General features: G+C 52.0%; 1 protein-coding gene across 2 annotated transcripts in view; it reads left to right on the top strand.

The window, feature by feature from the left end:
• The window catches only part of KIAA1671 (KIAA1671 ortholog), a 149,059-nt gene that overhangs the window by 46,525 nt on the left and 82,530 nt on the right, over positions 1 to 20,004 (top strand). The window lies entirely within an intron of this gene.

The raw sequence follows: 20,004 nt of genomic DNA, 5'->3' as shown, positions 1-20,004 counted from the left end.
AGAGAGAGAGAGAGCGAGCCCTGGCTCAGAATCCCGACTTCACCAAAAAGCAAGTCCCATTACTGCTCCAGGCCTCAGTTTCCCTATCTGTAAGTGGAAGTCGTCGGCCCCACCTAGCCGGGCTCCACTGAGGATTCACTGTGATAAGGGCATTAGTATTCTTGGCGCAGGGCTGGACTCAGAATGGGTGCTCTGTTTCGAGATGTTCTTTTTTGGGGGGATGGGGATGGCTCTGCTATAATGGCAGAGACGCCCTGCACCCCCCACCCCCCAACACACACAGACTTTCCCAGGCTCAGAGAGCCTGGAGGCTGCCTCGTGGCTGGCCACCTTCCTCTAGTCTGTGTCACCCACAGCTAAGGGGCTTATCAGAATGGCACTTCCGGCAGCTTCTCCTGGAAGCTGCCACGTGACATGGAGTCCAAGATCGAGGACGGTCCCCTGTGCTGTTGGTTGTGGGTCCCTCCCCTGCCCCTTCCGGGGTCGGTGGTTCAGTGGCTCGGTCTCTGTGGAATGAGAGAGGGAAACCACTTTGTTTCCCCTTGTGGTTGGTAAGATTCATCTCCCCTCGCTTGACTCCATGACTGGATTTTTTTTTTTTTTAATTGGGAAAATGTCCAAATGTCTAAGTGTGGTTAAATTGGCTGTTCTTTCCCTCGGGCTTCCTTGCTGCTTGTTTGCTGAGCTACATCCCTCGCTCAGCTTGTCACCACGTCCAGGAGATAAGGGCACGCACGAACCGTGTTTTCCCCCAGGCCCACCACCCACGGGCGGCATCATGAGAATCCTTATAACAACCCCACGAGGTCGGTATTGTCGCCGTTTCACATTTGAGAAAACAGAAATCCCACCCGATATTAAAAGGCCCGTAAGGGCGGGGCCGGGCTCTGAACTCGGGAAGCGTGACGTCAAAGCCGATGTGCTTGGTCTCTGCACACGGCTTCCCTCGGCCTGTCCTGCTCACTGTTGAGTCCCCAGCCGCTGGCACCGTGTCTGGCACCTGCTGGTTGGGCACTGGATGAGGGCTGATGGACCACACGACCGGCCCAGTGTGTCACAGGTGTCGCGGGGACGAGCTGCCCGTGAGCTCCGACGTGGTGCCCGGCGCCCAGCACAAGCCCGTCAACGGTCGCCGCTGCTACTGTTGTTATTTTCATGACCAGCTCCTGCGTCTCAGATCTTGGCGCCCTCCGTGTGTGCTGAGGCCTGGTTTGTCTTCGCAGTGTTTGTGGCCAGAATAGAAGAACTGGCTATTTTTGTGCTGTTTGGCTTGGGCCTGGGGTTTGGGCCACGGGACGCCTTGCGTCACGAGAGGTTTGCATCCGACTCAAGCCGTGATCGGGAAGCCAAGTTGCAGAGCTGGGAACAGGGTCTTGGAGCCAGGCTCTCCCGGCTTCCAGCCCCCACGGAGCCGCTTCCTAGTGGAGTGTGGGGCTTTGAGCAAACCCCTTCACCTCGCAGAAAGTCAGCTTTGCCATCCGTAGAGTGGGGATAATGACAGCATCTCCTGGGGGGTGGCGGGTCGTCCTGAGGACTCAGTGAAGTAATGCAAACAAAGCTGGCCCGTAGTAGGTCTTGAATAAGTGCTGATGACTGATGTCAGCACAGACACCTAATGGGCCCTCAGTTCGGTTCAGGTAAACACATGTGCCAGGCCCTGAGCGAAGGGCTTGGGATACATCAGTGAACAATGTGGTCAAAGATCCCTGTCTCAGGGATTAACATTCCAGTGGGTTCAGGCAGTGAACAATGGGCATGATACATAAGAGCATGTATAATGTGTCAGGGGGTGGAGTGTGCTGTGGAAAGAAGGAAGTAAGCAAGTAAGAAGGCTCAGGAGGACTTGGATGGGTGGGACCGGGGGGCCTACCTAAGAAGGTGACAATTGGACAGAGACTTTGGAAGAGGGGAGGGAATAGGCCAGGGAAGCTTGGGGGAAGAGGCAGCAGCCGGCGCCAAGGTCCTGTGGTCCAAGTGTGCACAGGTGCTTTCGTGAATCTGGAAGGAGGCCAGGGTGGCTGCCGAAGAGTGAGTGAGGGGAGCAGAGTTGACAGCAAGGTCGTGGAGGTCACGTGAAGGACTTTGCCTTATGCTGTGAGGGTGATGGAGCCGTGGAGGGGTGACACCTCGAGTGACACAATCTGACGTGGTTTTGAATGGAGCCCCCCGGTTGCCACACACGGAGCAGACTGAAGCGGGACCAAGGCAGGACAAGGAAGGGCAGTGAGGGACCCCCGCAGGTGTCCAGGGGGGAGGCGGTGGTGGCTCAGACCAGGGGCAGCGGAGGAGGTGGGGAGAAGAGGGCGGGTTCCGGATCTGTTTTGAAAGTTGAGCGACAGGATTTGCTGGTGGATTGGATGTGGGGTGGGAGGGAAGGAGAAGAGTCCTGAAGACCCTGAGGGTTTGGGGCCTGGCCGTTGGAAGGGTAGAGGTGCCATTGACTTTCTTCAGGAAAACTGTAGGTGGGTGTGTTTGCAACTGAGGCAGATCAGGGCTCGGCTTTGGACTTGGGGGGTGGAAAGAATGTCTGTCAGACACCCCGTGTTGTCACGTGTTCCCCATCCTCTCCCCGGCCTCGTTTTCCCCGTCTGTACAACAGGAATGGTAACTTCTGCCCTGCCCATGTCTAACGGTCGTTGAGATGCTCGGGTGGGAACTTTTATTTGTTTAAAGTGTATGCATTTATCTTGAGAGAGTGAGAGCAGAGGAGGGTCAGAGAGAGAGGGAGAGAGAGAATCCCAAGCAGGTTCTGTGCTGTCAGCGTGGAGCCTGATTCGGGGCTTGAACTCAAAGATCCATGAGATCATGATCTGAGCTGAAATCAAGAGTCAGGTGCTTAACTGAGCCACCCAGACGCCCCTGAATGGGAATGTTAAAGGGCCTCCCGGGAGGGTCAAAATACCAAGTCCGTGTGGTGAGATTTTTTTGGCCCCTTAGATAATTCCTGGCATTTCTGAGCCCCCACTAGGAGGCCCTCAGAGCCTTTAGACACAAGCAGGCCCTGCTAACTCCCATTGTAGGGTTCACAAGAATCCACCGGGCACATCCATCATGGTGACAGTTCCCGACTCTTCCCTGTTAGGGCCCCTCCTGGCAGGACCACCATCCCATCCCCCCTGTTAGTCTGCAGGATCCTCAACATAAAAGGAAAAGAGAACCTTGTGATGTGCGTGGCTCCCCCGGCTCGTCGGGCCCCTCCCGGGTCCTCGGTGGGCCTCAGCCACACTCCCATGCCTTTGGGAGTTTCGTGCTGACCGGATGAGATGAACCCTGCTCTCGAATGGAGGGCTTGCAGGCTGGCAGCCCTTGCCATCCCAAAGGAACCGTTGCTGAGTTTCAGACATTCCAGGGCTTCAAGCATTTGGAAGGGACGTGCCAATTCTGTGACGGCCAAAAGGAATGATAAATGCAGGGTAGAAGCTCTGGAGGGGTGGGCCTGTGGGCAAAACACTTCTGGGAGCCAGGAGTCCCAAGCGTGATTGCTGTGTGACCCCAAGGCAATTGCTTGCCCTCTCTGGGCCTCAGTTTCTCTATTGGTATAATGAAGTATTGGACTGGGTTCTCCTTAAGGTTTTTTTGTTTTGTTTTGTTTTGGTTTTGTTTTTTACTGTGCACAGTCTCCCAATTCTATGAGTCTAGTAAAGAATGGAGCTTTGCGGGGCGCCTGGGTGGCTCAGTCGGTTGGGCGTCCGACTTCGGCTCAGGTCATGATCTCGCGGTCTGTGAGTTCAAGCCCCGCGTCGGGCTCTGTGCTGACAGCTCAGAGCCTGGAGCCTGTTTCAGATTCTGTGTCTCCCTCTCTCTCTGCCCCTCCCCTGCTCATGCTCTGTCTCTCTCTGTCTCAAAAATAAATAAACGTTAAAAAAAAAAATGGAGCTTTGGGGTCAGACAGGCCTGAGTTTAAATCCAGCCTTCCCTGCTGTGTGACCTTGAGTGAGGGGCTTCATGTCTCTGAGCCCCAGTTTTCTCTCTGGGGATGAGAAATCCCCCTTTCTCAATGGGGATTATGTAAGCATCTCATTGCAGAGACCAGCAGGGAGAGCACCTGGCACGCGGTAGTAGGCACTGTATAGATGGAAACATTCCTTCCGGCGAATATTCTATGAACCACGTAGTACATAGGATGCTAACTGGCTGTCTGACTGGCAGAATGATTTCCAGGTTGAGACGCTAGAGAGCGCTCCTGGTCTAACAAATCACCTAGCTCTGAGGTGGACTTTTAATTTTAATTTTATTTTATTTTACTTTATTTTATTTTATCTTCTTTATTTTATTTTGTTTTGTTTTGTTTTTGTTTTGTTTTGTTTTATTTTATTTTACTTTTTTGTTAGTAATCATGGTTTTCTTTTTTCTTTTTTTAATATAATTTATTGTCAAATTGGTTTCCATACCACACCCAGTGCTCATCCCAACAGGTGCCCTCCTCCCTGCCCATCACCCACTTTCCCCTCTCCCCCAGCCCCCCATCAACCCTCAGTTTGTTCCCAGTATTTAAGAGTCTCTTATGGTTTGCCTTCTTCCCTCTCTGTAACTTTTCTTTTCCCCCTGCCCCTCCCCCCTGGTCTTCTGTTAAGTTTCTCAGGATCCGCATGTGAGTGAAAACATATGGTATCTGTCTTTCTCTGCCTGACTTATTTCACTTAGCATAATACCCTCCAGTTCCATCCACGTTGCTACAAATGGCCAGATTTCATTCTTTCTCATTGCCAAGTAGTATTCCATTGTATATATAAATCCGTTCGTCAGTTATGGACATTTAGGCTCTTTCCTTAAAGCAGCCACATACCTGAGTGTGTGTAACCCTCTCCAGAGAGGCAGGTGCTTGAATTATCCCCATGTTGCGGATTGGGTCGTTGAGGGAAACCTGACTTGTCCAAGGTCACATGGAGAGAAGGCATCAGAACCTGGTTTCTGGGGCAGGGCTTTTTCACCTGGAACCCACGGTCCCTCTTTGCACCCCGAGGTCTCCCGCAGCCTGAGTTCTGGTGCCCAGGAAGGAGGAGTCAGGCCACTCGGATCAGTCTTGGTGGGATAAGCCGGGCCAGCCCCTGGGCCCTGGTCCTTTCAGCCCAATATCGAGAAGGGGTATAGTGTAGGATGTAAAGATGGAGGGGGGTGGGGTGGGTACATTTTGCTGAATCCTAGGATGCTGGTCCCTGGAGAGAAGCTGTACCTTTTTTGTTTGTTTGTGTGTTTTGGTGGTAAATCTGGCTACAGGCCATCAGTAATGGCCGAGTAAACAACTCATTGCGGGTCAGTGCCTGTCCTGCTGCCCACTTTTGTCACTGGTGGGCAAAGGACTTTTCCAGAGCTGAAAAGGGACTTGGATTTGGGACTTGCAAGCTGAACAAATATAGGGTTTCCATGTTTGAGGCAGAACGGATACGTGGGAGGCAGCCTGGGAGCCAGGATACTGGGGTCTGGTCCCACTCTGGGCCCAGCGACTTCGTCTTTGAAAGGCACTCACTGGCTTGTCTCAGGGTCGGCTTGCTGTGCACGTGTACTGAGCGCCTGCTCGGGGCTGGGCCCTGAGCTGGGTCTTAAAGCCTGAGCAGGACCAGCGGGGAATGGACATTCTGGTGGCAGGACCAGCTGGTGCAAAGGCCTGGCGGTTCTGGAAGAGGTGGGAGATGAGAGGGTATCTTTATTTGGAGCCTAAAGGACATAATATCAGTATTTCCTCAAAGGGGAAGTGATGGTATGCGTGAGAAGGTTGTCAAGAAATTTGGTCCCAATTATTCATTTGAGAAACCCCCTTGCTTTCTTTTTAAGGAAACCTCTCTTTATTTTTTATGGAGAAATCCTGAGGTAGGGAAGGGAAAATGTTTGTAGATCTATTCTGTTTAATGTTATATTAATATTTTGTATTAGCCGTGCATTCATAGAATGTAAGCACGTTCATCTGGTTAACATAATATCATTTTATAGTCACGATGTAAATGCAATAACACGGTAATAGGAGGTGTTTTTTACCTTCTCTTCTGGGGCCAGGGTATGTCTTCGCCAGGACGGCCAGATTAAATTACTGTAGCCCAAGTGGCCTACACGACAGAAATTCATTTTTTCACGGTTCTGGAGGTTAGGAGTCCAAGATCAAGGTTCTGGTAGGTTTGGTTTCTCCTGAGGCCTTTCTTCTTGGCTTGCCGACGGCTACCTTCTCGCTGTGTCCTCACATGGCCTTGCCTCTCTGCTCATGCACTCTGGCGCCTGTGTGTATCCATATGTCCTCTTCCTATGGGGACACCAGTCAGATGGGATTAGGGCCCACCCTGAGGGCTTCATTTTAACCTAATCACCTCTCGAAAGGCCCTGTGTCCAAATACAGTCACATTCTGAGGTCCCAGGACCAGGGCTTCCGCATTCAAATTTGGGGAAAACACAGTTCAGTCCATAGCAGCCAGACACCACGCAGAGCGCTTCGTGTGGCTTTATTTTACCCTCGCGACAGTCCTGCGAGGAAGAGGCTGTTACCACCCCCATCTCACAGATGATGAAACTGAGGCTCAGAGACAGGTGAAGTCGCTTGCAGAAGACCACACAGCGGCTCAGCCGTGGAGCTGGGATTCGATCCCATACGGTGTTGCCTGCACTGTGTTAGTTCACGTTTTTAGGTTGACTTTAATCCCGAGGATGCCTCTTTTAATCTTTCACAATTCTGTCGAATTTACCGGACGTTTCCTGATTGCCAGTCTGTACTCTGCCCTGTCCTTGTTTAGGTGCAGTTGGAGGAGACCCAGACGGGGAGGGAAGGCCCCCCCCCCCCCCCCCGGACCCTGGTCCTGTCCCAGCTTGTTGGCCTGTTGGCCACCTTCCCAGGGGGGCGTGCCGGGGGCCGCCCGCTCCCTGCTCTGCCCCTGACTGCCCGTGTTTGCCGAGAGCAGCCTGGGCCCATGAAAGCAGCCTTTGTCCTCCTGGAGGGATGACCTAAGTCCCGTCTGGGGAACAAAGCGTCGACCTGCCACGTGAGTTCAGGTCAGCCCCAGTAGCCTGCAGAGTCTCTCAGGCTGCCTGGGGAGGGGGCAGCCTTGGTCACAGGGCGGCTGATTAGGTAGGCTTAGGAAAGCCGCAGAGCCCTCCGGTGTCCTGAGCGCCGAAGCCAGGGGCTGCTGTGTGCACAGAACTTTACAGCTTCTAAAGTCCCCCGCTCTCTGGTTTAGTGCATCCTTTCAGATGGTGCAAGGTCTACAGGTCAGGGACTCAGATAAGCAGGTACCAGGTGTTTTGGGGAACCACTTCCAAAACATGGGGGTATAAACAAGCCACTATTTAATATGCTCATAGTATTTGGTAGGTCAGGCAAATCGGACAGGGCTCAGTGGGGACAGCCGCTCTGTGATCGTTGAGGGTCAGCTGGGAGCCCTGAATGGCTGTGGGCTGGAATCATCCGGAGGCTTCTTCTCACCTCCCTGCCCAGTGCCTGCGATGGCCACTGTGCCAGGGACACAGATAAGAGAGAACCTCTGCCCTTGACCAGCCAGCCATCCTTCCCCGCTTCACCACTGATGGGTTCAGTTCACCAAACAAATACTGGGCACCTATCGAATGTCAGACCCTGGACACTGTGGCCCAGTGCCGGGCTTCTGTGGGACTGTTGACCGGGGACCTAAATGCGGCCACTGCAGCCTGGGCTTCCCCAGCCACAAGCCCACGAGGCAGATGTCATCCTTTATGATGGACACAGCCCCCAGGAGTCACTTCCACCGTCTCAAGCCTCCTTCCCCCTGGATTCGAGTGGAGGGGACATGGACCCACCTTCCAGTGGGAGAAGTGCCAATTTGCAGTCACATTGCAAAGCCACCCTGGCTAGAAGTAAAAGAAAACGTGACTAGGTATCATTTGTTGAGCACTTACTGTGTACCACGGCTTCATGCGGATTAAACCTATAGGATCCTCCCCACAGCCCCCAGGAGGGGGTGGATTCAAAGCCTGCTGTTTTCCTGGCACATTTGGCCCGAGAGGGTGGGGGAACCGAGGGAAATCAACATCAGTGTTGAACTTGCCACAGTCGGAAGTTGTGGGCTGACTTTTCCCCCCTTCCTTTTCCAAACTTAGAATATCCCTCAAGTTCTTGAAAATTCTCACTTAAGTGTCTGATTCATCTCGTCCCCACTCACCCACCCTTGCCTCTGGCGCTCAGTTTCTCTCTCGGGGTGCTGAGTGCCCCCCCTCCCCACCGCCACACCCCTAACCACTTCTCCACTCTGTAGCCCTGCGGGGAGGGCGCACAGCACACCCCCACCCCCCCTCCCCAGCTGGCTGCCTCTCTCAGAGCTTCTGAGGAACCATCGAGTGGGGCCCTGAGGTCCTGATGGAGGAACCAAGCTGTTACTCACCCCTGTGCGAGTGCCACGTTCTCTGTTCCTCCAGGGCCGGCCTTGGGGCTCATTTATCTGCCTTCCAGGGTCTGACATTCGATAGGTGCCCAGTATTTGTTTGGTGAACTGAACCCATCAGTGGTGAAGCGGAGAAGGATGGCTGGCTGGTCAAGGGCAGAGGTTCTCTCTTATCTGTGTCCCTGGCACACAGAGGGCACTCAGTAAGTGCTCATTGTACCAGACGAATGAAGCTGTGAAGGGGTGGATGGGCCTGAGAGCGGTGACTGTGCCAGGTATTCGTGCCCTTGTCACACCGCACAGTGCTTGACGCCCGTTCACTCTGTTCATGAACGTTAAGCAGAATTGAATGAGTGAAGGAAAAGCGAAACTTCTTGAGAGTAGGGACGCGTCTTGATTATTTGTTTCCCCAGTTCTTAGAACAGGGCCTGGCATACAGTGGGTGCTCAATAATTGCATGCTGAACTGAATACATGAATGAATGAATGAATGAATGAGCGAATGAGTGAATAAACGAAACTTTGGGCCTGGGTAGGGCCCGTGTCTTGTTCATGTCTTTCCTCAGGTCGTAATACAGGGCCAGGCAGACAGCAGGTGCTTATTAGCACATGCTCCCTGTGTTGCCCTGACCTTTGTAGGGGTGTCTGTCCCTGAGGATTGAGAGGGGAAGGCTGGCTGGGTGGACCTTGCCTGTCTTGATTTGCCCCCTGCCCCGCCCACCGGGCCCCACTGCAGACTTTTCCTGTTGTTCCAGTGTGCACAGGTGGACAGGAAGTCCCCGAAGCTCTGCCCGGGAGCTGCTTCCCCTATTTTCTTCATGCCAGGCTGGCCTTGAGTGGGACCAAGGCACCAGTCCGAGCCCCAGCGCCGTTGTCTGGCTGTGGAACAGTCTCCCACCCCCCACCCCCCTGCCCCCCCAGGAGTTTTCTTCCTGACCATGTTAGCGATTCTATTTTAGAGCTGGCTGGCCAGCTTACGCCCGGCAGGGCAAGCCTGGGAGAATGTTCTGCACAGAGGCCAGCCCCTAAAATCGCCTTGTTCTGATGCCGGCCGGGCAAGTTAACCCCCCAACAGCTGAGCCTCCGGCACAGAACGGAGTCAAGGCTTTGGGGGTCTGAGAGAGCAGGATTCAAATCTACCTCTGTGACTTTAAGTAAATGGGTGTAGTAAACCTTTTATTTTATTTGTTTCAGGATCCTGTTTCCCAATCCAGGGCTATGCATGTCTGTTGCTTTTTTCAACTCCTTGTGCTGAGGCCAAGCACTCCCAGAGATATGGTTTCAGTGGATTCCCAGCAACTGTGTTTAAAGAACTGTCTGCCCCAGTTGAGATCGAGAGACAGTGTCTCAGGCTGTGTCCTCGAGAAACAGAGCCCGAGACAGGGATTCACGGGTACGGGATTTAGCGATGGAGAGGTCGAGTCTGGGAGGAGTCTGGGAGGGTAAACAGCACCACCAGATAAGACCCGCCTTGAAGCAGGCGGGTAGCTCTTCCTTTATCAGCCAAGGTCCCCAGAACCTGGGGGACAGGTGCCTCAGCCAATCCGGGAGACTTGGGTGAGTGGCACGGACAGCATTTATGACAGCCAGCCAGATTTGAGGGTTACTGACTCGATTCAGCAGGACACTGGGTGTAAATTGGCTGGCATAGAGTAGTCAAAGCTTAATCAACAGAAGCTTGGTAAACATGAAAATCTGTTAAGGAAATGAAGGTGGATAAATCAGAGCTGATGATGTTTATTCTTCAAAAGCCCACAAGGAGCCAGGTTCAAAGAGTGGGTGCAGAGGTGAGGCCCCCACATCCTCTGCCTCCGAGGAGGGTGGACACACTCATAAATACATATTTATTTTTGAGAGAAGAGAGAGAGACGGAGCACAAGTGGGGGAGGAACAGAGAGAGAGGAAGACACAGAATCTGAAGCCAGCTCCAGGCTCCGAGCTGTCAGCACAGAGCCTGACGCGGGGCTCAAACCCACAAACTGTGAGATCATGACCTGAGCCGAAGCTGGACGCTTAACCGACTGAGCCACCCAGGTGCCCCTGGACACACTCATAAATGGATACATGTGCGGTCGTGCCGTACCTTGAATGTCTCCACGCACTGAGGCGAGATTCGGTAGAAGGAGGAAAGTTTTAACACAAGCGTCCAAACATCAAAGAACAGGTTTTTGTTTTTTTTTTTTAATCGGAAAAGCGATCCATACGCACACACGGTAAACATTTCCAAGAGAGCAAAATTGTATTCTAAGGAAAAATCGGGCTCCCTGCCACCACTTCCAACCTGCAGTCCCTTCCCAAAACCTGGTGACCATTTCCATAGTCTCCTTTTAGAAATGTTCTCTGCACACGAAAAACTGTGTCTGTGCACGTACCTGTATCCTCCTGTATACACACACACGCACACGCGCGCGCACACACACACACACACACACACACATACATTTTAAAATAAATCAGACCTTGCTGTGCTATATGCAGCGTCCTAGGCCTTGATTTTTCTTCTTCTCGTAGACCTGACGTCTTTCCCTATGAGGACAATAAGTCTACTCTATCTGATGGCTTTATGTTTTTTCCTTGCACTGTAGTTTATTGATCTGGTCTCCTCTGGGTGGACACGCAGGTCGTTTCCAATTCTACCTACCATAAACCGAGGCTGCGGTGAACACGCTTGTGCAGACCTCTTTGTGCCCTTGACGTGTTGCGTCTGCGGGAGAAGTGCCTAACCGTGGACTTGCTGGGTCGTTTGGAGGTTGAATAGAGGTCTTCCAGGTGGGCCGGGAGAAAGGGGGATGGGGAGGTGTTCAGGCAGAAAGAACGTGTGTGTGGATACAGGAGCTGGAAGCTGAGAACAGGGCGGCCTCTGCCCTCGAGCACAAGTGTGGTCTGAGCCCCCATGCCTGGGGCTCTGGCCTGATGCTCTAATGCCCCATCATGGGCCAGGGTTTTACGTCAGCTCTAGGGATCCAGGGCATCCAGGTGACCGGTTATGAGGGTTCTGCCCCAGTGGCCTCTTAAGACCCGCTCGTGGGCGTCAGGGTTCGCCTCTGGGTACCGTGAACTCTGGAGCCCTCCGCTCCAATGCTGTCTCAGTTGAGAGATCTCAGCGTTTCTCTTTAAGTCTCCAGGGCCCGGGCCTCCCCGAGCGCATGGGTAGTTTGGTGAGAAGCCCACTGTGGCAGGTTCTCTTGGAATTCCTCTGCTCCCAGTTCCTGGTTCAGCCTGGCTCCCCACCTAAAACGTTCCCAGGCCTGTAGCTCCCAGTTGGGCACCCGGGTGGCTCTGGGACTAAGTCAGCTAATGGCTAACCCCTGTTTCTTCTCTCCCTATCCTTGTTCCCCACGTGTGCTCTGGGAGTTGAGATCTCTCTCAGATGTCTGCTGAAGTCTCTTGGTCCCTTAGAGCATGAACATTCCTTTGGGAAAATCTCACACCTAGAGAACCTTTCCAAGGCCCCTGTGGGACAGACAGCCAGAGGCTGGCTCCCTCTTCCTCTATAAGGCAAAAGAGGTTACTAGTTACTGAGTGTTTGCTGTACCCAGGCGCCACACAAGGCCTTTCCTGTCGTCTCATTGGGTTCGCGTAGCACTCCCAACCCAACAGTATTGTCAGTGCCATTTTATCACAGGCTCAGAGAGGTGCGGTGACTTGCCCAGGGTCACACAGCCATCGAATGAGGGATGTACATTGGTCCCACAGTTAGGTCCTTTCTCCTCTACCACGTTGCTGTTTCTTGCTGGAAAATCCTTGCTGGGAATGCTCTTTCGCTGGATGTCTGTCCCATTGGGCCATAGGCCCCACCAGGGAAGGGGTCTTCATCTGCCTCATCCACCTGGCTGTGTCCCCAGAGTCCAGCTACAGGGCCTGGCACATGGTAGGCACTTAGTGAATATCTGTTGAATGACTAAGCGAACTCAGGAAGGTTAAGGCCTTGGTCTGTGTGCTGACAAACAAAACTTTCATCCACTTGTAGTAGTATTTATGGCTTGGTCCCTAAGTTCAGAGTGAGACTCGCATTTTTAAAAACGAAAGCCCTCCCTCTGCCTCTGCACACCAGTTTGCCTCGTAGGAAGCTGGCTTTTTGCAATTTGTCCTCTGGGAGCCAAGCGAGGATTGTCTCTTCTGTAGAATGTCACCAGAGAAAGGAATCTGAACATTTCCTTTAGAAATTTCTGCGTAAGACGTGAAAGCGCGCGGGAGACGCGTACTTGAAGGTTTCGGTTGCCATGGCTACCGGGCAATACAGCGGATTGCGTCCTCACTCACAGTCTCCGCCAGACCTTCAGCCGCTGTGTCTCCATTACAGGATTTTGGCTTTGAAGTGCGTTTTCTGCAGCAAGGGGCTGGGAGGGATTCCTGCTGCTGAGTCTCTGCCGGCTGACTTGCTTTCGCCAGCAAGTATTGGTGTCCTGTGCCCGTGTCCATCAGGCTCTGTCTTCTGTGCACCAGACGCTGGTCTTGGCACTGAGCTTTAGTGTGGAATAAGAAAAGCACAGCCCCTGCCCCAGCAGAGTGCATGTTCTAGTGGGAGAGACATCTAGGGCATACGGACAGTTTATACCGATAAATGCATGGAGACAATACAACAGAATAGTGTGGCAGAGATTGGAAGGAGATGTGGCCGCAAAGGGCTCTAAGAGGGCATGGCATTTGAGCAGAGATCTGAAAGAAGGAGGCTTCGTGCGGATATCTGGGGGAGGGGTGTTTCAGGCAGGGGAAACAGCACATGCAAAGGCCCTGAGGTGGCAGCCAGCTTGGAGGGGTTGAGGCCAACAGGAATGCCGACACGGCCAGCCTACTAACGAGCAAGTGGGGGGAACGGGTGGGGGTCTTGAGGGCCAGGGCAGAGCTTTTGGAGTTTATTCTGGTCGTAGTGGGGAGCTGAGGGAGTGCTCTCAGTGGGGGTTAACATGATGGCATGGAAAATTAGAAAACTCATCCAGGCTATGGTGTATAGGCAGGTGCCCTAGAGGGGCAGGAGGAAGAGTGGAAAGGCCAGAGGTGATGGGGGCTTGGCTCTGGTGCTGAGGCAGGATGGGGGAGTAGGGAAGAAGCGATCTAATTCAGGCTGTAGTTTTGAGGAGGGGTTAGTGAGGAGAGATGAGAAACTAAGGAAGGTTCCAGGCTTCTGGCTGGGACAGTGGGGTGGGTGGTGGCACTATTTGCTGTGACCAGAGAGAGGAGAGAGCTGATTTCAGTCTGGGCATCAATGATGCCATTAGATTTTGGAACAGAGAGGGGGTTGGGATTGAAGGAGGTTTCATCTGGCTTTTTAAAAAGATGGGTGATGTTGAAGCTTTCCCGGAGGGGCTGGCCCGGCAGGAGGGGAAACACGGGGGCTGCAGGGCATGAGAGACAGTTGGATGCCGGGCTGATCTCCTGGAGTTGGTGGGAGGAGGTGCCTTAGGGCACAAGAGGAGGGCACAAGCTGGCCCGGGCTGCAAGGAGGCCCCTTCTTTCGTGGCAGTGGAAGGGGAGGTATGCTGGCCTCCTGGATGCAGGGGGCAAGAGAGGCTGGGGTCTTTCTCCTTCGATTGCTTGGATTTTTTTGCAGTGAAGGGAGAGGTGAGCTCACTGGCTGAGTGTGCAGGGGGAAAGGAAGGGAGACTTGGAGATGAGCAGAAGGAGTGAATTGACTAAGGTTGGAAGCGGGCAGGTGCCTGGGTTCAAATCCAGCCCTCCAACCACTGGCAAGTTACTAAGTGCCAGCATTCATGCAGTGCTCTCTACGCGCTGAGCAATGCCCAGGCAGCCCTCCAAAGCGCTTACTATTATCATCCCCGTTTACAGACCAGGAGACTGAGACTCAGAGAGGTACAACTCCTTGCCCAGGGTCACACAGCTTATCGGTGGACAGGCCAGATTTTGAGCCCAGGCACTGTGGAATGTGCTTTCCAGGCTGGAAACCAAATCAGAGGTCCACATGTCTCCTCTTTCAAGAGGAGACGGGACCTCGGGGAGGTTTTGGTGGACACTGCCTGGCCCACGGTAGGTACGTGAGTGATGGCCGCACCACCTCTGCTGACCTGTTTCTGTTCACTTGGTTTTCCACCAAGTGACCCTTGCTGCTGGCATCTCATCACTGCACACATTTTCAGTTGCTCAGAGAGGGCCTTCCTCTGAAGGATCTCATTCAGTCCGTTTTGAAATGAGAGACGTGGCAGGGGGGACGGAAGGTGGCTACGGTGGTTATCATCACAAGTTGAAAATAACTTGTTTGGGTAAGAACGGGGTGGCACGGGGATCTTCCCCGACACCCTGGCCCCTGCCCCCTCTCCCCATTCATTTCTGCTTCTGACAGAGACCTCGTCAGCCCCTGCCTCGCCCCTAGCGGGACCCCACTGGGGAAGCAAGGTGACAACTGCCTTGTGATACGCAAACCGTCAACTCAGACCCTCTTGACAAAGGACTGGTTTCATCAGAACGAATAGGACTTTTCATGGTGGGATGAAGGATGGGGCTGGTTTAACTACCCTGTTTGATTGATTGATTGATTGACTTGTTTGCTTCAAGTTTTTATTTAAGTTCCGCTCAGTTAACATACAGTGTAATATTACTGTAAGTTTCAGGAGTAGAACCGTCCTGTTTAAACAGAGGGTGGGGGCGATTCCGCCCACAGCTCTGAGCTTTCTGGAGGGGCCCAGCGCTGGCACATGTGGACCCTCAGGGTGGTTCTGTGGAGTAAATGAGTGGGTTGGACCAGAAGGGCTCTTACGGATTGTCAGTGGCAGCCCCAGAGATAGGAGAGCAGAGGACTCCCCGAGGCCACATGGCAGTCCCGGCCTCCCACCTTCAGCCCAGAGGCGGGGAGTGACGGGTGAGCACGAGCAGGACGCAGCTCAGCGGTGCACCAAGAAGGGGGACCTGGGTCATCTCAGTGATGGCTGATGAATGCAGTCCCCTCCACCTTCCCCCAGTGGCCTCTCCAGGCGTCCTTCCCTTACTGGAAGGACACGGGTTGGTTTAAAGCTCAGGGCGGCGTTGTTAGAAAATACGTCCTGTGGGGGCGCCTGGGTGGCTCAGTCAGTTGGGTGTCTGACTCTTGGTTTCTGCTCCGGTGTGGTCTCTTAGTTCATGGGTTCGAGCCCCCGTGTTGGGCTCCATGCGGGCAGAGCAGAACCTGTTTGGGATTCTCTCTCTCTCCCTCTCTCTGCCCCTCCCCTGCTCTCTCTCTCTCTCTCTCTCTCTCAAAAAATAAATAAACATTGAGGCTCCTTGCTGGCTCTGTCGGTTAAGTGTCCCGCTTCGACTCAGGCTGTGATCTCGCAGTTTCTGGGTTCGAGCCCCGCATCGGGTTCTGTGCTGATTCTTTGTCTCCCTCTCTCTCTGCCCCGCTTGTGTTCTCTCTCTCTCTCTCTCTCTCAAAAAGAAATAAACATTAAAAAAATTTTTTTAAACATAAAAAGACTTTAGAAAATAAGTCATGTGTTTTGAGACAGTTGTGAAAATGGACACTCTAAAAAGATGCCTTAATCAGGGATGTGTCCTGCATTCGAAATACGACTTTGTGTTTCAATGACCCCAGTCTTGTAGCCTGGGTGGGTCTGGGAATACTGGGCTTCCAGCCCTCCCTTCTTTCCCTTCCCGCCTCCTTCACATCCTTGCTGAGCCCTGACCCTGTAACTGGCCCTTTGCTGGTTCCACTCATTCATTCCACAGCTACTTGTGGAGGGTCTTAGGGGCTGGGAATCCTGCGGTAAACAGGACAGCCGTGAGTGCGCCGTATCTCGCGTGGGGTTGTTGAGACTTTGATTAAAGGCTCACTCCAGAACATGTATATGAAAGGACATCAGCCTGCAAGACAGACAGACCCAGGTTCCAGGCCCAACTTTGCCGCTTCCTAGCTAAGTGACCACGGGTACCACACTGAACGCCTCTGAGCCTCAGTTTCCCCGTCTGTAACAAAGGCACTGCCAGCTCAGAGTGTGGTTTTGGAGATTCTGGGGAGAAATGGTGCGTGTGGGTTTTACAAAAGATGGGGGCTCCATGTGGCTCAGTCTCTGCACTGAATCACATTCCAGCATCCAGGAGTAAAACATTAAGACTGAAATACTGTCATGTTTGTGTGTGTCTGTAAAAGAACATTAAAGCACATGTAAATAATAAGCCCCAGTAATGCTGATGAGTTGTGGATCTCCCCTGACCCATCCCTGCACGTCCGGTCTATACATATGTGTTTCCTCTCCTTTTCGGGTCTGTCTCTTCCCTGACCCTTTATGGTTTAGCTTGACTATAGTCTGGTTAGCCTTTAGGTGTGCTTTCTCTGGCCAGGACAGAAATTTCCTCTGAAGGTGCTGTCCCTGGGGGAGGAAGGTCCAGTTTGCTGCCAGACCCGCTGGTGGCGATCCAGCCGTCCCCGGGATCAGAAGGGGAACTCAGAGAAGCACACCAGACTTGTTCCCTGCCTGCTGCAGATGGCGTTCGGAGAACGAAAGCTGTCGTTCCCGTCGTTCTGTCTGTGCATAGTCTGATCAGACGGGAAGCGCCCTGGTGAGTGAGCCCAGCACCCGCACACCTGCTCCCTCACCTGAGAGTCCCAGGAAGAACTTGTGGGGTGCTTGGCACAGCCACATGGGTCCTTGAGGCCGGAGTGGTGGGTGAGGCTGCCTGTCCACAGGCCACCTCCAAGAGCTGCCTCTGGGGCCCTGGTGACCGAATTCAGAACGTGCAGCGGCTTCGTTTCGCTTGTCCTCAGCCACTTTATGGAGCTGGCACGGCTGGTCTTAGCTTTCACCCAAGACACACGCAGTCTCCTGGAGCCTCTGGCTTCCCAGGCTTCCCTCCCCACCTGCTTCTCTGCTGGTCCCACTTGGCCAAAACTTACCCACCCCCAGTCCCTCACCCTCAGAGTTGTGCTCATTCTAAGAGCCACCACCGTTATATTTTTTGAATAGCTTTACTGAGCGACAGTTGATACACGACACATATTTAAAGTGTGCAGTTCGATGAGTTTTGGCAGGTGTATTCCTGAGGAACCACCACCCCAATTAATATCACAAACATATTCACCACGCCCAAGAGCTTCTTCCCGCCCCTCTCCTCCCCCTTCCCCCCTCCCTGCCCCCCAGCACCCACTGATCTGCCCTCTGTCATATAGATTAGTTTGCGTTTGCTAGGATATTATACCAATGGAATCATATACCGGGTGCTCCCCTTCATCTGGGTTTCTTTCACTTCACATAATTATTTTGAGATTCATCCCTGTTGTGGATGTTAGTGGCTCATCCCTTCTCATTGCTGATGACTGTTCTGCTGTGTGGATGTCCCCATCTGGATATCCATTCACCTGTTGGTAGATGTTTGGGTGGATTCCAGTGTTCTTATGAACAGAGCTATTGTGAACCTGGAGCGCTTGGGTGGCCCAGTAGGTTGAGCATCTGCTCTTGATTTCAGCTCAGGTCATGATCTCACAGTTTGTGAGGTTGAGCCCTGCGTCGGGCTCTGGGCCGACAGTGCAGACCCTGCTTGAGATCCCCTCTCCTTCTCTCTCTGCTCCTCTCTAGCTTTTGTGTGCACGCGTTCTCTCTCAAAATAAATAAACTTAAAAAGAAAAGGTGTCTGGTTTAAAAAAAAAAAAAGCTACTGTGAACCTTCGTGCTCAAATCTCTGTGTGGATGCACTCTCATTTCTCTTGGGTAAATACCTAGGCCTGGAATGGCTGGGTCCCATGGCATGTGTATGTCACAATCTTTAAGAAACTGCCCACTGTTTCTGGCACAAAAACAGACACTCAGATCAATGGAGCAGAATAGAGAACCCAGACATGGACCCACAAACATATGGCCAACTAATCTTTGACAAAGCAGGAAAGAATATCCAAAGGAAGGAATAAAGACAGTCTCTTCAGCAAGTGGTGCTGGGAAAACTGGACAGCGACATGCAGAAGAATGAACCTGGACCACTTTCTTACACCATACACAAAAATAAACTCAAAATGGTTGGAAGACCTCAATGCAAGACAGGAAGCCATCAAAATCCTCGAGGAGAAAGCAGGCAAAAACCTCTTTGCTCTCGGCCGCAGCAACTTCTTACTCAACACGTCTCCGGAGGCAAGGGAAACAAAAGCAAAAATGAACTACTGGGACCTCATCAAAATAAAAATCTTCTGCAGAGCGAAGGAAACAGTCAGCAAAACGAAAAGGCAACTGACGGAATGGGAGAAGATATTTGCAAATGACATATCAGATAAAGGGTTAGTATCCAAAATCTATAGAGAACTTACCAAACTCAACAGCCAAAAAACAAATAATCCAGTGAAGAAATGGGCAAAAGACACGAATAGACACTTCGCCAAAGAAGGCATCCAGATGGCCAACTGACACATGAAAAAATGCTCAACTTCACTCATCATCAGGGAAATACAAATTCAAAACCACAATGAGATACCACCTTACGCCTGTCAGAATGGCTAATGTTAACAACTCAGGCAACAACAGATGCGGAGAAAGAGGATCTCTTGTGCATTGTTGGTGGGAATGCAAGCTGGTGCAGCCACTCTAGAAAACGGTATGAAGGTTCCTCAAAAAAGTAAAAATAGAACTACCTTACTGCCCAGCAATTTCACTACTAGGCATTTATCCAAGGGATACAGGTTATGCTGTTTCGAAGGGACACATGCACCCCCATGTTTATAGTGGCACTGTCAACAATAGCCCAAGTATGGGAAGAGCCCAAATGTCCACAATGGATGAATGGATAAAGAAGATGTGGTATATATATATATATATACACACACAACAGAGTATTATTCAGCAATGAAAAAGAATGAAATCTTGCCATTTGCAACTACGTGGATGGAACTGGAGGGTATTATGCTAAGTGAAATTAGTCAGAGAAAGACAAATATCATATGACTTCACTCATATGTGGAATGTAAGATACAAAACAGATGAACATAAGGGAAGGGAAGCAAAACTAATATAAAAACAGGGAGGGGGACAAAACATAAGAGACTCTTAAATATAGAAAACAAACAGAGGGTTGCTGGAGGGGTTGTGGGGGGGGGGCGGGCTAAAAGAGGTAAGGGACATTGAGGAATCTACCCCTGAAATCATTGTTGCACTATATGCTAACTAACTTGGATGTAAATTAAAAAAAAAAAAAGCACTTCTAGGGAAAGAGAAAAAAAAAAAAAGAAAACTGTCCACTGTTTTCCAAAGTGGTCACACCATTTTGCTTCACACCCCCTGAGAGTTTCGGTCGCTCCCCATCCTCACCAACAGTTGGTACGTCACCGTCATTTGATGGGCAAGGATGCTGAAAGTAACAAAAAGCCCCATAAAGATGGGTCAAACAATGTGGACATGTATCACTTGACATAATCCACATAGTGGTTGGGGGGATGTAGTGCAAGGTTCAGCAAATTATAGCCTGTGAGCTAAGAATGACTTTTGCATTTTTAAAAGGTTGTAAAAAACAACTGTAAGAAATGTTTCCCCCCTGTCCCTGCCCCAGGCCTTTCATGGGAGGCCCAGGGTGGAGGACAGTGTGGCATCGTGGCCACACAGGGTCCTTGCTGTGTGATCGTGGCCAAGTAGCTTGGCTTCTCTGAGCCTTACTTTCCTTATCTATAAAATGTGTACAAGATGGTCCCCCCCCCACCCCCCTGCTTACAAGGCAATGCTGAGGAGTCCATAAATTATCTGATTCAAAGGGCCCTGCCTGGGCTTGCTGTG

This window comes from Prionailurus bengalensis, chromosome D3 (assembly GCF_016509475.1).
Source record: "Prionailurus bengalensis isolate Pbe53 chromosome D3, Fcat_Pben_1.1_paternal_pri, whole genome shotgun sequence".
Classification (NCBI taxonomy): domain Eukaryota; kingdom Metazoa; phylum Chordata; class Mammalia; order Carnivora; family Felidae; genus Prionailurus; species Prionailurus bengalensis.
This window is presented reverse-complemented; position numbering and strand designations above follow the sequence as displayed.